The sequence below is a fragment of the Tachysurus fulvidraco genome, chromosome 22 (assembly GCF_022655615.1).
Source record: "Tachysurus fulvidraco isolate hzauxx_2018 chromosome 22, HZAU_PFXX_2.0, whole genome shotgun sequence".
Taxonomy (NCBI): domain Eukaryota; kingdom Metazoa; phylum Chordata; class Actinopteri; order Siluriformes; family Bagridae; genus Tachysurus; species Tachysurus fulvidraco.
Genome location: NC_062539.1, coordinates 9,366,210 through 9,384,677, shown reverse-complemented (window position 1 = coordinate 9,384,677; position 18,468 = coordinate 9,366,210). Strand labels below are relative to the sequence as shown.

The 18,468-nt window shown below is 36.2% G+C and overlaps 1 non-coding gene across 1 annotated transcript; it reads left to right on the top strand.

Moving 5' to 3' along the window:
- Window positions 1–129: 129 nt before the first annotated feature.
- Window positions 130–200, top strand: trnag-ccc. Its single transcript has one exon. It is a non-coding gene; the product is annotated as a tRNA-Gly (tRNA).
- Window positions 201–18,468: the final 18,268 nt, after the last annotated feature.

Genomic DNA, 18,468 nt, shown 5'->3' with positions numbered 1-18,468 from the left:
TATTTTATTATTTGACATTGTTAAACACTATGTAAATCATTAAAACAAACACCTTATTTCTAGAATGTACGACACGTGCGCAGCTGTGTATAGACATTTAGATAATCACGGAGAACAAGCTTTACTAACGCGCCGCTGGTGTAGTGGTATCATGCAAGATTCCCATTCTTGCGACCCGGGTTCGATTCCCGGGCGGCGCACAAATGTTTTTCCCTTCACCTTCTGTAAAAGTCAATTCTAAACATGCATTAATTTAGATTCATGTTCCCACAGTATTTCAATAGGAATAGTAATAAAATGTGCAACCTACACAGCACCCAGGAACACATCAATATGAAACATGAAGGAGGACATCCGGCCTGTAGACATTTCAGCAAGTTATATTGACCTTCTTTGAAATGTAAAAAGATAATGGACATTTTGATGCATGTTGTTGATTGTATCAAGTAATGGGGAGATTGAAATTGAGAGTCATTTAAACAGCTATTTGTTGTGCTTAAATTGGACATATGTACAGTACAATACAGTGTAAAAGTAGTATATTTTAGCCAATACCTATTTATTTGTTTGTTTGTTTGTTTAAGGTCTTCAGGAGGTGAAAGTGAAAAGAAAAAAGACTTCTATGGGGAAATACAATATGCAGTAGAAAGAAATGAACATAAAATATATTGTGAATGCTTTATCCCACAGCAATGTATATATACAGTATTTCAACAGCAGGTATCAGAATCAGAATCAGAAAGGTCTTTATTGCCAAGTATGTTTTCACATATGAGGAATTTGTTCTAGTACAGGAGCTCCACAGTGTAAACAGAATGGCAATGATAAGAAATGAACACATATATAATAGAGACAGTTGTATGTACAGTGGAAAAATGTGCAAATTGAAATATGTATGTGCAAATCGAAATATAAATGTGCAAATTGAAATGTAAATAAGTATGTGTAAACAATGTAAGAATAGTGTTTGTTCTGTGTATTTTACTGTAAGTGTTAAGTATTCATCAGATGGATTGCCTGAGGGAAGTAACTGTTCCTATGTCTGGTCGTTTTCCTGCTCAGGGCTCTGTAGCACCGACCAAATGGCAACAGTTTGAAGAGGGAGTGTGCTGGATGTGAGGGGTCCAGAGTTATTTTCTTTGCCCTTTTGCTCACTCTGGAGAAGTACAGGTCTTGAAGAGTGGGGAGAGTTGTGCCAATGATTAGCTCAGCAGTCCGGACTACCCTCTGTAGTCTTCTGAGGTTGGATTGGGTGGCTGAGCTGAACCAAACAGTCACTGAGGTGCAGAGGATGGATTCGATGATTGCAGTGTAGAACTGTTTCTACAGAGAAGGAAGGAACAACCTCTGCTGAGCCTTTTTCACAATGGAGTCAATGTGAATGTCCTTCTTCAGGTCTTGGGAGATTGTGGTTCCGAGGAATCTGAATGACTCCACTGCTGTAACAATGCTGTCCATGATGGTTAGTGGGGGGAGAGCAGGGGTGTTTCTCCTGAAGTCCACAATCATCTCCACTGTCTTGAGCATGTTCAGCTCCAGGTTGTTAAGACTGCACCAGACAGCCAGCCGTTCAACCTCCAGTCTGTAAGCAGACTCGTCACCGTCCTGAATGAGTCCGATCAGTGTGGTGTCGTCTGCAAACTTCAGGAGCTTGACAGAGGGGTCATTAGAGGTGCAGTCATTCGTGTACATGGAGAAGAGCAGTGGGGAGAGGACACAGCCACCGAGCTGATGGTGCGGGTGCTGGATTTGAGTTTCCCCAGTCGCACTATCTGCTGCCTGTCTGTCAGAAAGCTGGTGATCCACTGACAGACAGAGGAGGGCACAGAGAACTGGGTTAATTTGGGCTGGAGGAGTGATGGGTTGATGGTGTTAAAGGCAGAGCTGAAGTCCACAAACAGGATCCTCACATAAGTCCCTGGTCTGTCCAGATGCTGCAGAACATAATGCAGTCCAATATTGACTGCATCATTCACAGACCTGTTTGCTCTGTAGGCAAACTGCAGAGGGTCCAGTAAGGGTCCAGTGATGTCCTTCAGATAAGCCAAAACCAGTCTTTCAAATGATTTCATGACCACAGAAGTTAGAGCCATAGGTCTGTAGTCATTAAGTCTGGTAATTTTGGATTTCTTTGGGACGGGAATGATGGTGGAGCTTTTAAAGCATGTGGTGACCTTGTTGGAAAACCTTGTGTAATGCAACAGTAACTGGTTTCCATCCAATAATTCCATTCCATCTATTCCATCTTTTTCTTGATCAAATACAGCAAATATTTACCACTGTCTATTTCCAATTAATGTTTACTGAAGTGTGTGTGCATTAACTACATGTGTGCATTAACAAAAAATTTTAAAAAATGCAGATTTGTTATTTATTTTATTGATGAATGAATGCCTTTCCTCTACACAGCCAAACTGCTTGTTGGGGTTCTTCCTCATGAATACTTTAAAAAACCCTCACAAAGAGGGTCTTATCAGCCTTAAATGTCATTCCACAATTGTTGTGTTTTTAGTATGATCAGGATAGTTTAAAAGACTTATTTGTAAGCATGATACCTTGTTAGGTTGAAAAATCTTATATTCCTGTCTTCCCTATCTCCACTGCCTTAACAATTCTTCACTAACTGAATATTGATTTAAACGGAATGATCATTGTGTGATCATTGTTATGACAATATAAGAGCCATCAGAAGAAGGGTGGAAATGAAAGATTATGAAAAAACTCATAGAAGAGCTTAATATATGGTAGGGATAATAGTGAAATGTAAATAAAGCTTGATAATGGATAGATAAATATAAATAGCTCAAGCTCAAGCTCACTATGCACAAGCCTGGATCATAATGACTGAAGACGTAAGTAGAAAATAATAAACATGGATTTATCATTAGAGTCTGTTAGAGGATTTTGGGTCAAGCAGAATAATTTTAAAGACAGAGCCAGGATGTGTTTCTCTGATAGACAATGATCCACCATGTTCACCTTCATCACATACCCCTCATATTTTCCTTGAAATTCAGCCAGAATCAACTTGCCAATGACAATATCCTCTAGTGTGAATCTCTCGTACTGCAGCATCTTCTGCAGCACCTTCCTATTCTCAAGGAAATCCTCTGAATCACTCTCACAATGTAGTTAAGCTCAATCAGTCTTTATTTATTTAAATTTCTAACTAGCAATTTCTAGCTTGAAGTTTATACCATGTAATTACTAAGTTGTGACCTCCTGTTTCCAGGCTCATGGATAAGAATACATTCTTAAGTCTCTAGATCATGAGCCCCTGCACAAGAATACACCATCACATGGTAATCACAGCAGAATCTGTGTGTTTGTGTGTTAAATTCCTGAGGTCACGACTCTTGAAGGACAAAAAAGGACAACTATGTACACTTTAGGGTATTTCAAACTGCAGTTAAACCAGGATTTATATCATTTTAAACCTGCTTATTACCCCTTAGACATATATTTCACATTTGTGATATGGAAGAGACGTCAGTACCCCGTTTTCCCAGGGGTATATAAAACAGTTGACAGATTAAGAACTAAAAAACATCCTAAATAAAACAAAGATAAAGACAAACAAAGTAATATCCAAGCATTTAGATAATTCAGTCTTAAATGATGCATTTAGCAATGTCCCTGCTTGAAGAAATATCGTCACAGTGGTGGCAAAATCATGCTATTATGCTTGTCATAATAATCCCAAGGTTTCTTAGCTGAATATTGCACAGAGCATAACATTTCCTTATGTGGTTCTGCCCCCATTGAGAGGTCTATCAATCATCACAAATTGTCATTTTTGTATATCTATTGCCACTATTACACTCTTAGTAATAAATAATAAATAGTACATTTTATTTACATTACATTAAACCAATATATAAAACTATAAAAATATGCCAAACTTTGTGAAGATGTAAAAGTAAATTGTAGACTTAACATTGGTGCATTTTCGATCGAGATTAACGATTGTACCGCAGCCAGCCACTAGAGGGCCACAAAGACATGTTGACTTCAAACTTATCCTGAAATGGCCAGGATTTCTGGCCTCAGGCTTTCATACCAACCATACAGAATCTGTATTCCACCTGTTAAATCAGTTTATTTTTATCTCCAGTTAATTAAAACGTGCCTACTATTTGGCTAGAATGAAATCCTTCAGCCTCACTGGACTTTACACATAAGATGACCCTTTCAGTCACTGGATAAAATTTTCTGTCACTCAGGCATTTAAACTTTTTAACAATGTTCAAAGTACTAACCAGAATGTCATGACAAATATCTTCTACATATTTCTGAGACAAATATGCATAAGGAATACATTCATTACTGGCATTATTTGGTGTGTGAGTGCAGGGAACTCACCAAAATCACCAAATCAAGAGGTGGACTCTGGCACCCAAGAATGGAATTAATAATCCCTTTGTTTTCAGTGTGATTGGAACAATGCAAAGTAAAGATTTTAGGATACTTTAGTTTACATTTTAATGGATTGCCGTATAAGCACTTGAAATGGGATACAGAGTGGTTCACACCAATGTTGTCTTTATTGGTGTAATAGTATATGTGACTGGTTAAGTGGCACACAATTCAACTTATTTAAATATAGAAACCTGGGGCAGATGTCTGAACACACGCAATTGGATATTACTGGATTTATTGCTGGTGACAAAAGATCATCAGCTATCTCTTAACCTCTTCACTAAAATTGAATTAAATTTTTATTTTATTTTATTTATTTTTAACAAAGGACATTGTTACAAAACAGCTTTACAGAGATCCAGATATAGATATAAATGTATCCCTAATAATTAAGCCAGAGGCAACACTGTCAAATAAAAACTCCCTGAGATAACATAAGGATGAGAGAGGAACCAGACTCAAAAAGGACATTAGCTATCATTAAGCTAATAATTGGCAAGCAATTAAGCAAAATCTGACTCTCTGATAGTGAGAAGTTTGTTGATAGGCCTTCACTTTGAACACCACAGTCATTTTTATTTCAGTATATTTTAGTATTTAGTATGGAATGTATGGAAATGATCATTAATAGCAAGTGCAATCATAAGGCTCTCTAAGTGAAAACATTTACAGCAACCTTATGACAAACTATAAGGCTATGTATAAGGTGAGTGATTCTCCGGTGACGTACTGTAGGTCTTATCGTATTGTGTAAAATTCTGTAAATAAAGATTATGCTCTCCTAAATGATATGCTCTGCTAAATGCTCTCCTAAATTAATGCAAACTGAAACTGAACAATGACAATGGGACAAAAGTAGAATTTCCCTTTTACACTATAATTATATTATCTATGTTAAATAATGTTAAATTAATCAAACAAATTGTCATTTTTATCTGTAACTAATCTTTTACATGATGATTTTTTTAAGTCTGACTCTATTAGAAAGCTTTATTAGAGAGAATTTTTAGATCAATTGATCCACAAATGAGAGATCATAATAGAGACAAGAAGACAGCTTAAGAGACATAAAATAGAAAAAGAAAATTCCTTTTTTATTGTACAAATATTATGTAAACAAGGAAACTGAGATACAGTGAATATGGCCTGAGATTAAAAGCCTGCTTTGTTTTCTATTAAACATGTCAAATCTATTAAAAAAAAGTTTCATGCTTGTATTAATCTGGTACTATGTATTGACAAAAATAAAATTCTGTTGTAATTTTTAATGATCAAATTGTGTGAGTTTTCCAGAAATCTGCTAGTATATGAAAAAAAAACTGACTTAAAAAGCTAGAAGCTAGAAGTATATTATTTACATTCCACTATATGCACTATGTGAATTTTTCATGCACAAATGTATTTCATAAAAGCACAGAAAACAATTCTTTTGCATTTTATTTTACATGCATTTTTTTTGCAGATGCTTAATAATGAGGTTTCAATAAAAGAGGAGATACATTTAAAATCAGATAAAGAGTAGAGCATACTTATGATAACTAGCTGAAAATAGTAATCACAGCTGGCCTGAAGAGTTTATTCATACTGACATACAGAAATGTTGTCTTAATCCATTATCATTAACTGCTTACCCTTTTCAAATATATTGTCAGGAACTCATGTTGACAGTCAGTATCAAACCCAAGAGTTGGAGGCTGTGAGGCAAAAGCAGTCTCTGCTGCACCATTATTCATTTTTGAGCTTATACTTAAAAGCCTTTTTTTAATTTCACACACACACACACACACACTCACACACACACACACACACACACACACACACACACACACACACACACACACACACACACACACACACACACACACACACACACACACACACACACACACACACACACACACACACACACAAAATATTACTTCTGCCTTTAAGACATACAAACATACTGACCCACTGACATCATCAAACAATTTTATTCTTCTTTTGTGATGCTTTTCCAAGCATGTAGCACAGCTTCTTTCAGTTATTGTTTGTTTTAAGGGCATCTCCTTTCAGTCTCTTTTTCAGGAAGTAAAATGCATGCTCCATTGGGTTAAGGTCTGGTGATTGACCAGTCTAAAACCTTCTGCCTTTTCCCCCTGATGATGTCCTCTGTTGTGTAGGCAGTGTGTTTTTGGCCATTGTGTTGATGCATAATGAAGTTCCTTCCATTTAGATTGGATGCATTTTTAACTCATTCTGCTGTTACCATCATGTGTTCCATTATCAGTAAAGATTACTGATCCCTTTTAATAAGCAGTCCAAGCCAAGACAATACATCCACATATGCTTGATATGATTTTGAACCATGAGCAGATCCTTTTTTTACTCCACAATTTAGCTTTTCCATCAATTTGGTAGAGATTAATCTGGATACCAGAATTTTTGTGGCTCATTCCATTACTGCTCTGAGAAATATGGCCTTTTATTTATTTCTGCAAAAGAATGGTTTGCATCTTCTTCAGTGTCACTGACTATTGTTTTTGTGGTTTTCTTTACAGCTCTAAGTGATTCCATCATCAACTGCCAACGTTTTCCTTGGCCAACCTGTTTCATGTCTCTTTGTTAGTATGTCACTGGATTCTTTTTGTTTCATTTTGTGTTGGAGGGATAGCATAGCCTCTCTTTCCTGCCAATCATAGTGAGTCAAAGACAGTTTTTTAATTTGACCTGTGATGACCTGTGATGCAGTGTAAGGAATAGTTTAAACAGATGCTGGCTTCACAAGTCTTGAAGAAAGCACATGCAAGGCAATGTTCCTCTGTTGTTAGGTGTCATATGCTAGGGAAAAGCTTGGATCGTAAGTTTGGAATAGGTGGGTGATCAAATTGGGGATGAAAAAATTTGTTCTATACTTAAATAGTAATGCAAATTAGTGCCCATAGCTAATCTATAGTCAACTTCAATTCCAGAATGCTTACCTATATCTTTTATACTTCAGTCCAAACTTGCAGTGAGCTTCCATACTTAAACATTAACCTACAATCAACATCCATATATAAATACTAACAAATTCCACAAGCTTCCATACTTCTATACTAGCTTTATCTTTATCTTCTATACCTAAATGATAAACACAAATCCTCTTTCATACTTCAAGTTACAATAAGCTTTTGGCTTAAATACAAACCTAAAGTGAGCTTACTTGCTTAACCTGCACTTCTACACCCACCATTTATACCAATACCATAAATTTAGCTTCAATGCCTTAATACACAATAGGGATCATCTTCCAAATTTACATACTGACTTGCTGAAATGATAATCATAATGCATTATAATAATCAAATAAAAAAACATACTAATCACTTTCAAGTACCCACAACTTTCCTACTTAAATATTAACAGCTTTTAATCAAAAATTATAAACAGTAAATGGTAAAAAAAACAAAACACATACATACAACATGCTTTTTGCTCCCACTGCAGACTGAGCTGAGAATGTATAACAGCAATCTCTTCACCAGAATAGAGCAAATGTATGGTAGATTATTTTGAGATAGAAGATACATGAAAATGCATGACTAATTATTATAAAAATATTTGAAATCTACATGATAGGGTGAGATGTAGCTCAAAGTTTTCATTTATTGAACATGTTTTCATCATGAGTTTCAAAAGACACTTGCGGTGAATATGCAATGTTCCCTATCTGCACAGATAACACATCCTTTCACTCAGTGAAGAGTTCCCAAACAGAAACAATTGTAACCAAGCAGGTGAAATGATTCAGTGCAGGAGCCTCTGGTGATTGGGAATGGGTAGACTCATCTAGAAGGTGCACCACCAGACCTTGAGGAGCCTTCCACTTTTCAATTAAGCATAGGCTGAGTGGCTGGTGAATTAGTAGTGGGAATTCCTTTGCACTGCCGGTGAGACTACAGGGAAGAATGTACTCATTGAGGCTGGGCTCCCTTTGAGCTCTGTTTGGGCTTAAAATGGGTGAGAGCAGAGAGAAGGATTAGAGAACAAAAAGATCCTTCTCTGTCATCAAAGAGGATCTACTGCATGGCTCATCCCTGCCCTACTCCACGCCTACCAGCAGGTCTTAGCACCACTGGGATAGAGTGGTGCCTGAGACAGAAAAAGAAAGATGCGTTCAGAAAGGAGAAGACACAGAAAATAAAGAGTGAGATTGATAATATGTTTGGAAGGAAATTAATAAAGAGAAAAAGCAAAGAGAGCAAAAAAATAATAAATCAGACCTAAATAGAATGACGAACAGGAGAGGTGGCCAGAACTTAGGGTGAAGATTTCAAAGGTAATCTTTAACTCTAAGCCCTGCAGACAGACTGAATGTCCCCTGCCGCTCTCTCTCTGCAGTTGTCTGGGCCAATATGTTGCTTTTTGCTCCCAGTAGTACTCCATTCTTCCTGCCTCTTTGTCCCCTAGGGCATTTTAGGAGCATTATTCATGGACTAGCTAAGCAGAAGGATGGAAAAGCCTTTGAATGGCCTCAAGAGAGGGCAATATCAACTCTGGACCCCTGAAAAACAAATACCTGCTTTGTGTGAACAGCTCATCATGCCGGGTCAGGGTCGCACATGTCTGGCTGAGGAAAACAGAATCCAGGGCTTGTGTAGTTAGCCAACACAGTAGCTTAGACTTGTGAGGTTATTGCCCTTTATGTAATTCTTTAAAGAATTTACATTCTCTTTTGTGTTTTATTAACTTCTGTTATATGTCTTCCTACAGATGCAAATGTTAATGGCATTACATTTATTGTGATAGTTCTTCTTAAATAAGATACAGGGCCATGGATATTTAGTATTGACTTTTACTTTAGGCATCACTTGTTACACCCATTACATCATCATTTATAATAACTATATCAAGTTGACCTCTCTCTCTCTCATTTGTTTTTTGTGGGTCTAAACAAAGTAGAATGATTCATAAGGCAACTTGTTTAGTAGCAGTATGAGTGAAGGTTAAATTCATTCATTCATTCATTCATTCATTCATTCATTCATTCATTCATTCATTCATTCATTTATCTTCAGTAACTGCTTTATCTTGAAATAGAACTGTGGAGAATATATAGTCTATTTTAGGAAAAGTGCAGAAGTATACCCTAAATGGGATTCCAGAGGCACGCTTAAGGACAATTTGGCAGAATTACTCCATGTACTGGCTTGTTTAATGACAGTGGAAGGGTGTCAAAACGCCCAGTGGAAATCTACATGGACAAAGGAAGAACATATGAAAAAAATCCTACACACAGAACAAAAACCAATTCAGGACTGAAAGTGGGACACGTTGTACCTACTCAGTAGATCATTTTCATCACTATAAGTTTGATTCCAGCCTTAGGATAGAACAGAATAATTCAACGTTACTAGCAAATCTTTCAAAGGACTTGTGAAGCAAGTAAAGCACAGGACCTCTGAAAGTGACACTAAGTGACACAAATGCAACAATATAATAATTCTGTTCTGTGCACAAGTCAGATAGGATGTAAAGATTGTCTTAAACATCAGTCATTCAAGTTACATGAAAGACTTTGTCTATTCAACAAAGATTTTTGGAAACCTGACCATCATGTCCATATATGGGCCTACCCAAAACAGTTGCCACAATGTTGGAAGCACAATATTTTCTTGAATGCTGTTGTATGCTGTAGCATTATAAATCCCTTTATTAAAATTAAGAAGCCCAAACCTGTTCTAACATGACAATGCCCATGTGCATAAAAAAGCTTCATGAAGACATGATTTGCCAAGTTTGGTCTGGAAGAACTCAAGTGGCCTGAATAGAACCCTGACCTCAACCTCACTGAACACTTTTGGAATGAATTGTAATACTGACTTCATGCCGGGTGTCCTTGCCTGACCTCAAAAATGCTCTTGTGGTTGAATAGGCAAATCCCTACAGGCTTACTCCAAAATCAAATGAAAAACCTTCTACGTTTGCATAGTGTATTAGTAACAAAAGAGAAGAAAACTAGAGCTGAGGAAAATAACTGAACCAAGTGGGAGTCCATTTCCATCTGGCTGGCACTGGAAATAATTAAGCTTTTTTCTTGATAATTTGGATCTACCATACTGTATACCAAGACCTGAAATAAGAGTCCAACATAAACTCCATACTCAAAAATTCCCAGCAGAGAATGTACTTTTTGTGCCAAATGAGGAATTATGGTCTGCCACAGGAGCTGTTGATAAACTTGTACATTGCAGTCATTGAATTTGTCCTGTACACATCCATCACCATCAGGTCAGGGGCAGCCACATAACAGGACAGGACCACACTGCAGCAAAAAGTAAAAACAGCAGAAAAACTCCCTTGCCCACTCTTCATGATTTGTACTTCAAAAGAACCAGGGAATGGGCAGGAAAAATCACTACAGATCCCTCACACCCTTGGACACCTTGTTCTGCCAGGCAGATGGACATGTGTGGGTGCTTGTGACATTCTTGCCCCTGTGGTTATAACTGTGAGTGTGTGTGTGTTTGTGTGTGTGTGATGTCTAATGAATTTAATGAAGTTAATAGTGATAGATAAGTTAATGAAGCATGCATAATGCACAATAAAGCAATCCTCTCCTCTCCTCTCACTCACTCTCTCTCTCTCTCTCTCTCTCTCTCTCTCTCTCTCTCTCTCTCTCTCTCTCTCTCTCTCTCTCTCTCTCTCTCTCTCTCTCTCTGTTTAGGCAATTACTGCTACGTTTATATGTACATGCTGGCAAATGTGAATGGAAAATATTTGCATATAAGATGGAATGCTATTGCTTTTGGAATCTGCAAAAGAAACAAACTTGACCCTTTTCACTCTTATATGTATGTATATATATATATATATATATATATATATATATATATATATATATATATATATATATATATATATATATATATATATATATATATCACATACTTATATATGTATATTCTGTATAATATGCATATCATTATATGTATCTTAATTTGAGAAAACACAACATTTTTGTCACTATTTTATGTCACTATTGTTTCATTATTTTACTCCAATTACCAAATATTAAAAAATATATCAGAATTTTACACTGGCATACAAACAGTGACCAATAATGTCTGTTAAATATTAAATTAATTGAGGGATGAGGTTATGACCTTTGCCTGATACTTTGTGAAAGGTGTTACTCTGTCTTCATTACAGCAATCATTACAGATTTCAGTACACATTTACAGCCCATTCAAACAATGAAAACAATTTATGGCCCAATATAACTGTTAGGAATAAAGGCCTCTCACTCCACTCAGCCTCCCTGTGAACTAAGCCAGAGTTCAGATCCAATTAAAGGGGTCAGCTGTGAGCACATCCTGCTAGTGGAAGATAGACACAAGCTGGAATAGGACTTGTGAAGGGGTGAGAGTTGAAAGCAGAACATGAGATTATACTTGCCTTGGGCTGTATTCCAAATACTCCTTTCAAAAACTTGAAATGACTAAAAATAATAAATGATAAAAATTAATTATTTACAGAAGTAATTCCTTGTCAGTGCTTCCCCTGAATAGAGATTTGGCAAAAAAAAAAAATATGTTTAATACATTTTAACAGAAATTGTTTCTATTATTTTTAACATTTATGAAATTATTCTGTGTCCTTTTGCATTTTACATTAATATGCCAATTGGAACAACGAGTTTCCTTGTCTAGGTTTTTGAATTTTCTTTGAGTTTTCTTCTAATTTCTTCTAATCTAATTCTGTATTTTAGAGAAATCTCTACTTTATGCTTGACTGAATAAAACTGATTTATCCTGCATTATGTGTATGTGTTAGTCCAGTTAGTCCAGTACAAACTTCATGAATTATTAAGAGAGTTAGATGACCTTTACTTTTTCAATCCATTGTCACCTTGAATGTTCTATTAATCTATAATTTTTTAAACAATTTTTGATCACCACAGTCTACATTGGAAAAGGAAATTCAGAGGATGTTGCACTAACCTTTTGCCTGGTGAATCTGTGTTGTGTCTTGCAGCTGTGGCAGGATGTGTGTGTATCCTTTGTGTCCAAAGGCCATATTAGATCAAAGAGCAGGTTAAGTGGTCAGTGTGTCAGGAAAAGGGGAAAGTAGAGTAAATGGTTCAGCCTGGGCATTATAGCCTGCAGCTACTTCACATAACATAGTGCTCACCTCCAGGGGAACCTAGATTTTTCTCTTTTTTTTTCTTTTGTTTTAATTTTTTTTCTGTTTTAGACAAATTAGAAGTTTTCTCTTTCCTTTTTAATATCTTAACAAGTAAATTGATATATTATAAGTTTTATAAGTTAATATTATGTGTTCATTGCTGGTAACAGTCCAATCAGAGTTTTGTTGTTTAATTATTCTAACTCTAGCAATGCCTGTTTGGTAAGGGTGTGATTTTAAATATAAATTTTTTAAAATGCAAATTTCGAAATACGAATCAACAAAAACAATATTTTTTCTTGTGTAAAACTGATCGTCAGGTAGCAGTTCTCCATGCCAGAAGCCTGAAGGCGTGAAGAAGCGGTGCTCATTAGAAGAGAGGAGCTGTCCGTCAGTTGTGGTGCTGAAAATTTTCAGCGCAAATTTTGAAGCAGTAATTAATGACTTCTCTACAAAGCCGTCTTATGAAGGTATTTATGGAATGTACTTGATTGTCTATTGAATAAAGCAGTTTAGAATCAAAATGACATGTACTCAGTGAAATCGTGTCAACTACAGTTAATTTAGAACTCAACTCTCATCTTGATATGCTGGCTGTAAACTCTACTTGAATAAATATAATATAATAAATTACACACACACACACACACACACACACACACACACACACACACACACACACACACACACACACACACACACACACACAAATATATATATATATATATATATATATATATATATATATATATATATATATATATATATATATATATATATATATATATGTATATATATATATATATATATATATATATATATAGGCTATTTATGGTATTATATTTATATAGTATGTACTAAACTATTTTGGCTAGGCCTATATCATTGATGCAAATAACAACTTTGAAGTGGAAGCTTAGGAAATTAATTGTAGTTAATGTACTTAGTAGAGACTAAAGGTCAGACATTACATTAAATTTCATGCAGGACAGTTATAACCGTCTACACAAAGTGAATGACGTTTAACATGAAGGCTACATTCAAAGGTCTGGAAATCATAAGCATTATAAAATATTAAGGCTGTTAAATCAAAATATGTAAATATTTATACAGTGTAAGCTCCAGCTAGGTTGATGGATGACTTTATTTTAGTCATTTATAAATATATACATTTAATTGAATGTTTTTTCCTGATTTAGTCACATTTAAAATAAATACTGTTTTGAATGGCAGACCTGTTCCAGATGTGTGCATCCTTCAATATAGTTTAATATGTGTGGAGGAATACCTTTTGTATATTCTTTATACCATTTGTAGAATGTATTTGTACAGGATGTCTGTGTGCTCTTGTTTATTTGTTGATCATATGGCTTTTTTTTTGTTTTCATCAACTTTCCAACAACTTCAACAACTCTCCCAAACACTGGCTCCAATCTATCTTTCTGTGGGTGGCAAGTGTATTAACCTTGGTTAATGTATTCAAAGCTAACATCCTGCTCTTTCTTTTGCAAGCATTCACAAGGAAGGAAATACATAGCTAGATCTAGTATGATATAAAATAAATAATTATTAGACTATATCAGTACTCTCCCAATATATATTCAATTTGGGGCCAAGATGTGTGTCTATCAGACATTTACTATGCATTTCTGTGGGTTGTGGGTCAGGATACCATAGATATCTTGAATAAGGTTAAACGTATTATTTCCTGTTGGCGTACAGGTGTGCGTACAGGTGTGTCTGTGGACAGCATATTTGGGAAATGGAAGAGAGAACCTTAGCGTGGAATTTACTTTGGAACAGAGAGATATTTATTCAGTTCAAGTATGCGCCCTCTACTGGTCATAAGAGAAAGAAGAACATGCAAGGTGCAAACTTGTAAGCTTAGGACGTTGGACGCAATTACATCAGCTGAAAGACTGAAGTAAGGGTAAGACTGAACACATACACTATTTATTTGGCAAACCTTTATTTGAGATTCTCTGGTGAGGCTGTTTACAACACATTTGTAATGTCGCATTTCACCGTGTCTCTGATGTTGGCCGCCTGTTGAGCGGATCTCTGCTGGACGCCGCGCTCACCTGACGATTTCTCCTGCAGCGTGCTAACGCCATGCAGGTTCACCATGGGGGCAATAAAATCACCCCATCCCCACCCCATGCCCCCGGGCACAGACCATACAACCGCTTGAGTCTTCACCTCCAAAAAGGCCTTTTTCTCTCTCTCACCCTACCTCCCTCTCTTAATGCCCTGAATGCCAGTGTCAGTGGCTTAAGTAGTTCAGAAACTCTGGTGCTGCGTTCATAAGTAGCATGTAATTAAAACCACCAAGCGCACAGTTTGCAAAGAGTTTTAGAGAATAGTTAAACAGGAACGCACAGTTAATTGCTACAACTAGAAAAGTTTGCAAACTGTGACTGATTCGGCTACAAATGTTAAAAAAAAACACCAAGTTTGCAAAATTTACAATCATTCCTTTTGTTGCTCAAAGACAAATAAAAATGTACGGCAACAGGAAAAAGTAGTTTTAATAGAGATAAGCATCACTGCAAATAAGAAACTACATATATATACTATATGTTTGCATACAACCCCACAATCATTATCACATAAAAACTTTCATTAAGCAGCTCGTCTCATTAATGTGTAATAGTAACAAGTGTCACCAAATTAGTATCAGCAAAGAAGATTTAATATTCAACATTTTGTTACAGTCGGCCACTCCTTAAAACTTATATTCTACGTTTGCAGTTATTTTCGAACTAGGCGTGCCTTAAAACTATAGCCGTAAATGTGAATAAGATCAAGTTCCTGATCAGGTCAACAGGCTATTGCTGTTTCAGTAATGTGTAACGTTACCTACAGACCGCAATTTGCTTTTGTGTATTTGCACTGAATTCCACCAGCTTAAATTTAATAAATACAGAAAAACAGGGTTCGGTTGAGACTCAAGTTGAACCAGGCAGGTTTGCCTTTTTCTTCAACGTGACATTTGCCTCTTTATTTATGATGTTTTTTCTCCTACTGACGGAGAAAATTTCTGACTTGGATTTTTCACTCTCGAATTGATTTGACATGGATATCCAATATCCCTTTAAGCATAATCAAACGGTCTCTCTGGCCATATCTCCCCCCACAGTTTCTGACGGAATTGAGTTACAGCTCTAGTCCGCTGTGCTTCATCATCACGGCTTATTTGGAGAGTTGAATATATCATAACAGAGTTTATTAGTTTATTTAAGAACAATCTAAAGAAAAGAAAAATTAGTAGTAAAGAATAATACATTCAAATTAGAAGACGGTGCCGTAAACCTGTTTATCTAAAAATAAAAAAAATAAAAAATAAAAAAACCTTAATAAACCTATTTAATAACAATAAATGAACACAAAAATATTTACATGATTGTAAGCAAGCATATAACGGTATATGTGCAAAGCCGTTATGTAGACCAGTGTTTAATTCCATTCTATTGTATAAAACGAAAAAACAAACGAACAAACAAAAACAAACAAACAAAAAAAAGTCTTCATGACATCCTGTCTAAATCCTGTCATTATTATTTGTGTAAACCTTACCAAATCTTATTATAACATGTGGTTCTAATACATTTAGTCCACTGTTAGTACAGTAAATTAATCACGGTCATTTTTTTATCTGGATCACAGTTCACATTAGAAATATTTACCTTACAATTTCATCAGTTTATGACTTGCGGACCAACTTGTTATAAGTAATAAGTCGATAACAGGTCAGTGTTCAATTAAATATTTTCAGTACCTGCACATTTCAGTCGCCTTATAAGCTTGCATATCGATACATACACAACTAGATAGTGAACACTGGCGTGAGTGAAGTCCAGTGCAAAGAGCAAACCAGAAAGGTCACCGGTACCCCCTATATTGAATTAGTGTAGCATCACGAGGTGCCCTCCGAAGTGCTTCCCCTGTGAAGTTTGGTTTTTAGAATAAGAACAAGTTGCGTGTTAGCACGTGAATGGCTTCCCGTGTTCCGGCCGTCCTTCCCTCCCGCGCGCCTTTGTCCCTGCGGTGCTGCGCTAACACAACATTTGAAGTTGCTTTTCATGCTCACAAAGACCGAGAGATGTTAATGTAGCCAATAACTGCTTAATGGGGACCTTATTTCCATCGCTCACTTTTGTTCCGTTTGCTCTCAATGATCTCTTAAGAGACTTTAGAAGCCATGCGACTAAACCTAATGTAAGCAAGCAGACAAGCTAGAAACAACATCAATAATAATAATAATAATAATAATAATAATAATAATAATAATAATAATAATAATAGTTACAGGAAAAACAATAGTAAGAATTATAATACTAATTATTATTAGTATTTGTATTACTGTTAATATTATGCTCTACATCTTCAAAATTAATGTATCTGTAATCTACATATACTGCTTTTATAATGTACGGTCCAGAACAATTATGTGATTTGTGTAAATACAGCGCGAACAATTTCAGTATCATTTATAGGTTGCTTTATAAATATTCTAACAAATACTATTACTTGATGGTGGTCCTTTTAGGTAGTGTACGACTTCAAATAGTCGGGCTTTTTTTTTGTATTTCAGTTACATTGAACCACGTTGCGTTTTTTTTTACTACGGTATTCATAGCGATGCGTCAGGTGGATGTGTGTAGACCTGTCCCAAAGTGTGTGTTGCCTCTTACGCTTTTTTTGCAGCTTGATCTTGAGATTTACACGCTTTATCCGCGTCTCTCGACGCAACCCGTGCAAATTTGACTCATAATTCAGTGAGACTCTCAGATCCCGAGAGACCAAGGGGTTAGTTATTTAACTGTCGACACGTCCCTGTACACATTATTACCGATGACAGCTGACGTATTTGTCACATTAGTCTCATAAGTGAATAGGAAAAAAAATATATAAATTGGGAAATGTTTATCGCAAGACAAATGTAACCAAGCGTCATTAAGAAGCACGGTTATCTTTTATCGAATGCAGGCATAATCACCAGGAAGTATTATTGAATTTACATTCTATTGTGCTAAAAAAGATTGTGTACAGTGGCCCGGAGTGCTAAGTAGATATAATGTTGTGCCCTTGTTGTCTGTGATGACGGAAAAGACGAAGCATTGTTTATGATGATAGAAGTCTTCCAGTCCAGTGATCGATCGGGAAGTTTTTTTTTATGTGCATGAAAGGATCTGACTGACATGAGGCTCTCAATGAGCTCTACAAAACTAAGAAGCACAATAGTGAACATAGAGAAAAAGAGAATTGTCCCCAACCAACTCCAGCTCACCTAGAAACAATAAAAAAAGATTGACAGTGGAAGAGGAGAGGTGTACAAATAAATAGGATACAGTTGAAGTCAGAGAAAAGAAGGTGCATATTCCTACTGAATGCCACAAAGGTATAAATAAATGGTCTTTACAATTGCATCTTTCTTACAGACAGATTTTAGGGCCCTGGCGGCGTCATATCCTGCTGGGAGCTTCGCGTTGTGCTCCTTTCACCAGACCTGTATTGCGACCATATTCTTTAAAAACGCTAATAACTACACTTCTAACTACACAGTGCAACATCGATGGTGTTCAGCTGCATAAATCATGCATATTTAGCTTTACCAACTCATTGCATTAGTTGACATATATTAAATAATCAGAAGTTGGCAATTGCGAGAGACCTTATGGACTCAAAAATAAAGCACAGAATTTCCCTCACGATCTACGCAGCTAGAAACTTTCCAAATTTATCGTTGGTGTTTTTTATCAGTGTCACATCGCCTTGAACCCTCGAGGTCACAGCACAAGAAAACTTTACATGTCTGGACCAATCAAAGCACGCCGTCAGTTTTCAGGACCCGCCCTCTCTCAGCCAATCACAGGCTTCGGTGCGCTGTAGGGACACAAC